Source organism: Xiphias gladius, chromosome 18 (assembly GCF_016859285.1).
Source record: "Xiphias gladius isolate SHS-SW01 ecotype Sanya breed wild chromosome 18, ASM1685928v1, whole genome shotgun sequence".
NCBI lineage: Eukaryota > Metazoa > Chordata > Actinopteri > Istiophoriformes > Xiphiidae > Xiphias > Xiphias gladius.
Window position 1 is genome coordinate 17,942,772 of NC_053417.1, and position 8,673 is coordinate 17,951,444.

The 8,673-nt window shown below is 38.5% G+C and overlaps 1 long non-coding RNA gene across 2 annotated transcripts in view; it reads left to right on the top strand.

Annotated features, from left to right (window-relative positions):
• LOC120804203 overlaps window positions 1-8,462 on the top strand; it is a 56,153-nt gene extending 47,691 nt beyond the window's left edge. The window contains exon 4 of one of the 2 annotated variants that reach the window (XR_005709422.1): window positions 8,392-8,462. This is a non-coding gene — a long non-coding RNA (uncharacterized LOC120804203). Of the gene's footprint in view, window positions 1-1,013; window positions 1,204-8,391 lie in introns of those variants that run through there. The other variant, XR_005709421.1, reaches the window with a different exon arrangement.
• Window positions 8,463-8,673: the final 211 nt, after the last annotated feature.

Genomic DNA, 8,673 nt, shown 5'->3' on the forward strand with positions numbered 1-8,673 from the left:
GTCAAGAAGCTTCAAGAAACAGAGTTCTTGGAAACATACAGAACACTCAATAAGTACATAGTATGTTTTGACCTATGTAGAGTTGGCAGAAAGAAAAGCGAGATATTCTATTGTAGCATGATGTATATAAGTATCTACTACATATGTACACTAAAATAATAACAAGAAGTACCACAAGTAGAGATAAAAAAAATATATAAAACACAAACATACTGTATATAACATTAGTCATTTTAAGAAATTATTTAAAAGATGTAATTCATTTTTTGAGCCCAAAATCACGAGGTACATATGGAGAACAGAGCTGCAAGACCCAAGTTTATCCTTGCTAATGATGTGTGTTTTTGGAACAACTACTGCAACCACAAGCTGTCTAAGCTCATTAATAACTAACAAATCCAAACTGTAACCTGACCCCTGAGACTCTGATTATGGGTGAAATCTTCAAATCAATTCCAAGTGTCAAAGGCAAGGTGAGTAGTAATATCATCATGATTATTGGATTTTGATAAGGCCCAGCAGCTGGATATTGTATCAGTGTCAGGAGGTGGTGAATGCTTTCCTGACTGAGTCCTGAGTACAGGTGTTAAATAATTCCACCTGCGATGAAATAAGGGCATTGATTCACTTTTCAAGGTTGACAAGAGGTAGAAAAGACTGCACACTTCTCAGTTGACAATTAACTAGAATTTTGTACTGTAAACACAAGTGCACACACATGCGCTTAAATGTAGCTGTGTGAGAGCGAGTTGCTATATTTGCTCAGAGCTGGGCACTTACTGAACAATAACAAGTCTAGTTAGACTCTTGAATAATGAGTCTACACTGACTGACACTGGGCATGAAATAGGATCCAGCCCTCTGGAGGGGTGACCACACATTACCCTCTAAATCATCCAGTCCACAGCTTTTCAAAGGTGCAACTGAGTCTGACTTTTTCTGTGTTATATACAGTAAGCTTGTGTACGCTGTGACAGGAGGGAGTGGAAATTAGGCAAATAATTTTCTTTCAGAATGCTAGGAAGAAAGACGAGCATAAAACTAACTGGAAACAGTCAGCGAGGGATGCATCTTCAAGAGCTGCGCAGAGTCTGGCCTCAAAGAAATTAATCAGTGGGAGCCAATTATAATAAACAAGCGTGATTATGTAAACAGGACATGAGTGATTATCTTGTTTCCACCAGATATTACTGATGAGAAAGATATGGAAGTTTAAGAATCCTTTCTCCCCTCTACTACGATCTCTCTTACCCTTTTCCATTTTTCTCTTCCTGTTGTGTCTCTTAGCCTTCTATGATCAAAGCTCACTCACCCTTTTACTCCAAAGACAATAAACAATAAAAAGAAAAGGCTGACGCAGGTTTTTGGCTGACTTGTAGAATAGACAGCAAGAGTAGCCACTTCTCAGGACTCTTTTGCAGTAGGACACACAGCTTCACCCTTCACAGGAATTCATTACAATTTTGAGAGGTGACTTGAGCTTACTCTGGACAGCACACCACTGGAAAAACTTGAAAAACACAGCAGGGTAGCCAGGAACTCAAAACTGTGAGAATAACAAATAACACAGTTAGTGCCAGTTTCTAACTTGTAACGTTGCCAGTTACCGTAAACACTTGTATTTTCAGCGTTGGCTGCGATTCAGCTTTCGGCCTTGGTCCACATCACTTCTGACAGACCCACTTCATCAATAACGTGTCCATTTTTAATGATAAAGTGGAATATAAACTGCCCCAAATGGCCTCCATTATGGCTCACTCCCTTCATTCCTCAACTCCGCTCCTCCTGTCATTCCCTGCGAGTCGCTGCTTGGTGAGCGAGGGACTGAAAGGAGGAAAAATGAATATGCTTTTAGGTCCATCCTCTTCCCTCTTCTTTCCTTCCACTGTCTCATGTCTTCATCTTTCATCCTCATGTTCCCCCTTAGGGTATTCGTTCATCTACACACACACACACACACACACACACACACACACACACACACACACACACACACACACACACACACACACTCAAACACACAAACACACATTTTAATCTTGTTTTTTCTACAAACTTTGCTTTTCTCCCTCCTCATCTCACTGGTCTAGTACACAGATTGACTTTACTGTATGTGTGTGCATGAAGAGTTCTGTACAAATCATCTCTCTCCCCTGAATGACGCCAACTCTATTGAATAAAACCTTTTTATAAAATTATTTTTCTAGAAATGTTACCCAGATATAATCTCCAAATGTCACAAAATGTCTGTATATTGTTCTGGGCAGTCAATGCCTCTATATGTATTTTTTGATTTAGGTACAGACCCCAAATGAAAAACCAAGTGTTCACCTTTCTTAAACAACACACTTTAAACAGCAACACATTTAACTATATGCAATACATATTAGAAATGAGAAAATTGAGCAGTTTTATTTATCTTCCATATAGCATATAACATTTAGAATTGCTTACTATGGTGAAGAAAAAATAAAAGTTCATAGTTTTGAAGTGAACAATAGTAGAAATTCAGTAGTTCTGAACAAAGAAGAATTTTGCAGGGTCAGTGTAATATGTATATGACAGCTTTTTTTTCTTGCATATTCAACTACATTAAACAGGAATCAATTCTTGAACGACCAAGTTTTCTTTTTCCCAAGTTGCAACCTATCAGCTTTTCTCAGAATGACTTAAACGCTCATATGAGCCCTGGAAGATGACCTGACAATCGCCAGTTCTTTTGGTCATTTAACAGTCGCTACAATTGACACACCTTCTGTAATTCACCTCAAGAAAATATAAATATATATATGGTGGAAAATATATATATATATATATATATATATATATATATATATATATATATATATATATATATATATATATATTATATTCTGCCTGTCAATTTCATGAATACCAATGTAGAAAAAAATCAAGGCCTTGCCTTGGAGGCTGAACAGGTAGAAAATTACAAGACAAAATGTGTCTTAAATTATTCAAGACATAAGCAGGGTGTCACTGCGGCTCCCTCTCAGTCGACGTAAAGGGAGATGATAGTGATTATATAACATCCTGGAAGCTGTGCATATATCTTCAGAGCCATGAAATGCTTGCAAAGTTTCTTGAAGTGCATTTCATTTGAAGTTCTAAATTAATCTGCAGCAACATAATTTATCCTATTTTTTTCAAAATAAAAATTGTCTGTCTCTCTCTCTAATTTGGTGGCATGAGAAGAAGTATCCCATGCCATATAAAGTGACCGTTACCGCCCCAAAGGTGCATTGCATGCCAGCAAATGACATTTGGCAGCACAGTTATGCATGTAACCCTATTTGACTGTATGCAACTTTTAGTTTCTACCAGCCAGATGGAAGGTTGTGTTTTCTCTTCCTCTTCCCTTCTATCTTCCTTTCATTTATCTGTCCTCCATACACAGCTCTCCATCCTCCAGTCATCCTTCCATTCAGCCAACATCCCCTTTTAATCCAAACTTTTACCCAAATTCATGCCAATTACATGTGTTGTAGTCGTCTCTTGCATCTCTTGTCTCTCCATCATACATACATCCATCTGTTCACCTCCTCGCCTCTAACAAACGCCTCTCAAGCAGCACAATGCTCAAACATTGACATTCTGTCTTGTTGCTCTTAGTTTGTCTTTAATATCACAAGCAACTCCAATCACTCATCCCTCACTTTCCCATCTGTTAACCTCAAGTCATGATGCTGCCTGCTGCAAACTCAAGCCACGGACATTCCTGAATCTCAGAGTGGGATTTGTCTGTGACAAACAGACTGATGCAGTTATGTGAGTTTCAAGACAAACCGGTTGTACTTGGGCTTCATTCGTCAAAGGAATCAGAAAAAAGTTTTTTTATTTTTTACTTTGAAAACCGGGGTTCAAGCAACATCATTCAGGACTTGCAAGTTCTGTCATGTTTGCTAAAGAGTTTGGGGCTAAAGGACAACAAACAAACAAACATTTAAATATGGTAACTTAAATATGGTAATTGCATGGTATATGGAGGAAGGAAAACATTTCACTTTGATGGGCAATTATCCAACCAGCCGCCACAGCAGCGCGTGTCCCAAACAACAAGCAGGTTTTTGATAAATAGCAAACCTCAAACCTGAATCTTATTAAACACTGAAAGAAGTGCACCCAGAGAACACAGATGAGAAACAAATTAATCTGTCTCAGAAAAAGAAAGACTCTGCTAAACTGAGAAATCTGTTTGTGTGTTTATGTCTGAAAAATATGTTAATTATTAAACAAATAAAAACTTGTTACTGCTCTCACAAATTTTTTCATGAAGACACTGCAATTGATGTGAAAAAGGGAGTAGAGACTGCGGCAATTTGATTCTGAAATAAAGGAGCCTCCACTGTCTCAGTGAAACTGGCTGTTTTCTGATGTAGTCTCTGGTTTCAGATCAATTCTACCATTCTTACAGCTGAAATAAAGTCACAAAATCTCTGATGGACTTTAAGGCTGCATCACTGGCACGGTCCTTGTGCCAGACACCAACCTGGAATGGCACAAAGCCAAACCTGAGTCTTTGTTTGGGGTTTCACTGTTTTATCTTCACTAATCCCTCACTTGTCAGAATCGAATTACATCGGCACACGGCCACAACATACAAACACATGTACCAGTATCCACAAACCCAGCAAATAGCAGCTGTTTGAGCAGTGATAATCGCCAAATAGAGTGGGTGTGGAGAATTTCAAATGAGGCATGTCTGCAGCTCATGTGAAAACTATGACTGAGGTCGATATTGGTGATCTTCTTAGCAGCCCCACATAGAGAGGATAAGAGGGACAGTAAGAAAGACAAGAGGGTTAAGATAGCTTGTCTGTGCACCTTTTTCTGGCAAGTGGCCGATGGGAGTCTAGCCAGGACTCTTATCTCTTAGCTGGCTTGCTCAGATCGCAGTGAAAACATAGTTTTCTGGAACTGGGTTCCACTACTGACAGGATGGGCTAGTAATCTTCCCTGGCAGTGGCCTGCCAAGGCAAGATTAGCTTGGCAAGTTCAACAGTTAAACAAGAGTGAGCCAAGCCAGGAGAGACAGGTGAAGGGCCTTGTGGGGACTGACCCCACACACTTTTTCAGTTTCAGTTCTTGGATGATTTCTGTTCTTGTTTGCTCATATGCTGCTATGATATAGTAGCCACAGCAAGCCATTTTATATCTCAGTTGCTTCATATTATGCATGTTTTCTTGCTTTCTTTCACAAAGGTACGTTCAGGTTCCTTGGAACCGTCCATATGCTGCTGGTAAATTAGCTATGGAAAACTATACTAACATGAATATGAAATATATACTGAAAGTATATTAAATTTCATTAATCTTCTAAAGATTATTATCCTGATCCTTGTGGGACCATGACATCCACCTTGTCAGAGTGGGATTAATGGCTTGTTCCAAATACTGTAGCTCCATCACCTACATAAGAGAAAGACAATAAAAATCCCTAGGTCATACAGCTGACACCTTCGCATAGAGAACTCCAGGTCTACTATTTCCCATAAGGCAACTGTGAAGCTTGCAGGCAGTAGAAACAAATACATTTATGTTTGATTATTTGTTATAGATTTTTTTTATACCATTTACTTATTGTTGCTGTTATACACATTTCTCGCTCTTATTTTTTGTGTTGTGTATAATATGTAGCATTTAGTAGGGGTCTACAGCAGCATTTCATTACGCAGTGCTGTATAGTATAATGACAATGGACCTGACCTTGATCCTCAATTTCTTGTCACAAAAAAGTAACAAGAATATGTCTATGTTGGTTTGATGTAGACTTTGTGAAACTGAATCTGTGCTAGATTATATTTGAAATTCTGACTTTTAATTTTAGGAAGTGGCCATAACAATATTTGAGCATATAACCATAAATACACACAGTCCCACGCTGGTACAGACACAAATGCATTAATTAACCAGGCACTGAAGCTGTATTGGACCTGATGAGAGGACTTTTTCAAGGTGGAACAATAGACTTAAATGTCATGTCATGTCATTCATTGACAATCTCTCGAAAGACTTGGCTGACCATCACAACCATAATAAAACAATGATCTTTCACTCTGCTGACATTGTAACACGGGACTATTTCATCTCTTTGTGTAAAACATACTTCTTAGAGTCTTTCTCTCTCAATTTGTTTAAGTGCTTTATGTCTCGTATCCACTACACTAACATTTTAAAAGGGTCATATCTCTGTGACTCTGTGACATTGACAGTTAAAAATGTGAAAGAAAATGTGCTCAGTAAAGTGCAAACCTCTGCCAAGGCTGATGTCAAAGAACATAGACCAGACTTCAGAGTAAAAAATCCCATCCCTCCACCAAGTTCAGCACAAAGTGATTCACGTAATCACAGACAAGGGTGATTACATAACCTCCTTGGTGGAGGCAACCTAAGATGAAGCAGGAGGCGTAGCTGATATCACTTAACAGTAAACTCAGACTTCAAATTTAATTTGATTGTGTAATTTACAGCATACCATGTTACAACAACACTGTTAATTTTGTTTTCCGCTTGCAGCTACTCTGTTTCTAATTACACCCACTGTAAGCACTACATTCACTTAACATTAATTCCAAGATTATGTTCCTCGCCCTATGTATATAATCTTTTACAACAGTCACACAAAGTGTTTTTGCTGAAGGAAATCAATGAATTAATTATATCTTGTAATCAATCTTGATAACTGAAACAACACATCCCAGAAAAATATGTGTATGCTTCCACTTTTTGGGACACACATGGGAAAAAATTAAAATAAAAAAAAACATTCCACTTTGAACTTTTTTTTTAGTCATCCTTGCGACATGGCTCTAAGGATGATAGTATCAGTCCATTGGTCAGTCACCATTTTGGTCCGGACCGAAACTAATGGATGAATTGGCATGAAATTTGGTACAGACAGTAGTGGTGCCCAGAGGATGAATCTTGGAATCCCCTGACTTTTCATCTAGTGCCACACTGAGGTTCACATTTGTAGTTCAGAGTGAAATACCTCCACAACTAATGCATGGCAGATTAATTGTAATAAATTTGGTGATTCCCGTCACTTTTACTCTAGCGCCATCATCAGGTCAAATTCAGATTTTGTTCAATACTTTGGTTTATGAACAAATACCTGCAAAACTAATAACATTCTCATCTGCCTCAGTTTTACTCTGTGTTCATTGTTAATTAGCAGATGTAACCATGCTAACATCTTGAAGCTACACTATGTAAATTCTGTCCAATATTTTTTTCTTGAAATATGCCCCAAAACAGACAGTATCTTAACGTGGAGAGGTGCTGGCAAAGGCTTATGTGACCCAGACTCATTGAACAGCCTGATAGCAGTACAGAGATAATCCCTTCTGAAGTTTCTGGGCATGCCTCACCTTTCTAACCAATCAGATTATGATTCATCTTCTGGGGACTATTAATGTCTGCACAAAAATCACGGCAATTCACTCAAGTGTTGTTGAGATATTTCTCTCTGGTCAAAAGTGTTGGACCGTCTGAAAGACCAACGTTGCCATAGCTAGAGCCATGCCACTAGCACAGCTAAAATCCCAAAACACCGATGCACGTGTTTAAAATCACATGCAGGTTTTGAAGCCACTGCGAAGACACAGCTCCTTCAATGCCATCTGTCATAACTCATTATGTCATAAGTGAGACATTAAAGCCCTGCCCTGTCACTTACAGTCTACATTTTCAGGACTACCACCAGTTACACTAGGCTCTAAAACCTGAGGCTGAATAAACCAAAGACTGTCTTTGAATACTCATACAGAGTGTTTGTTTAACCAATTTCACCCAAAGGAACTGAATTTCATCATTCAATTTCAGGTTTAATCCAAATTTCCATTCATCTTTGCCCTCACTTGAAGTTTGTATACAGGGGATAAAAACTACAAAAAATTGAGACCTTGTAGTTCTGAACAGTGTGGGAATGGAAAGTTGGTTGCTCAAATGACACAATCCTTGCAGACTCAAAGCATCTACTGTATTACAACCGCACTTTTGTCCTTGCTGTCAAAACTTGTTCAGTTAATTCACTTGTATTACTACAAATCTAGTACTCTTTTGCACAACATACCACAAAGAAACATGAGAGCAGCAGAGGGAGAAGAAGAGTGGGAGTTGTGTGTGTGCATGCGTAAGCACATTGGTGGTGGGAAGCGGAAGATGGATCAAGACAAGGCAGCATGAACAAAAAAGCTGTATTTTGCTTTTGCTCCACTTTAAGCCATTTGAATACTTTTGAGGTCATATGTTGATTAGATATAGCCCTTAAGAGTGAAGCAATGGATATTCACCATTAATGCTGCGAAAAACAAATGTTGGTTTGCTTAACTTACCTGTGTTTTTCCCTTTACTTCTTTTCTTCCCATACAGACCGGAAAAAGCCTGCAGTCTGTGCCGTAATATTATGGTTTTGAAGGATTAATAAATGAAAAGGAAATAAGGTAAGAAATTGTAAATAAAATTGGATAACAGAGGGGTTCAAGATGTCATTGTAACCATGCATGATGGTCAGGTTTTCTGGGCTGCATATGTGTTTGTGCCCGTGTCTGTCACCTGCTGTCAGCACAGAGAACAGATTCTTCCTGGTCACCATCAATTCAAAACCTCATGACTCAATATACTGTTGAATAAATTGCTGATGGATGATTCCTA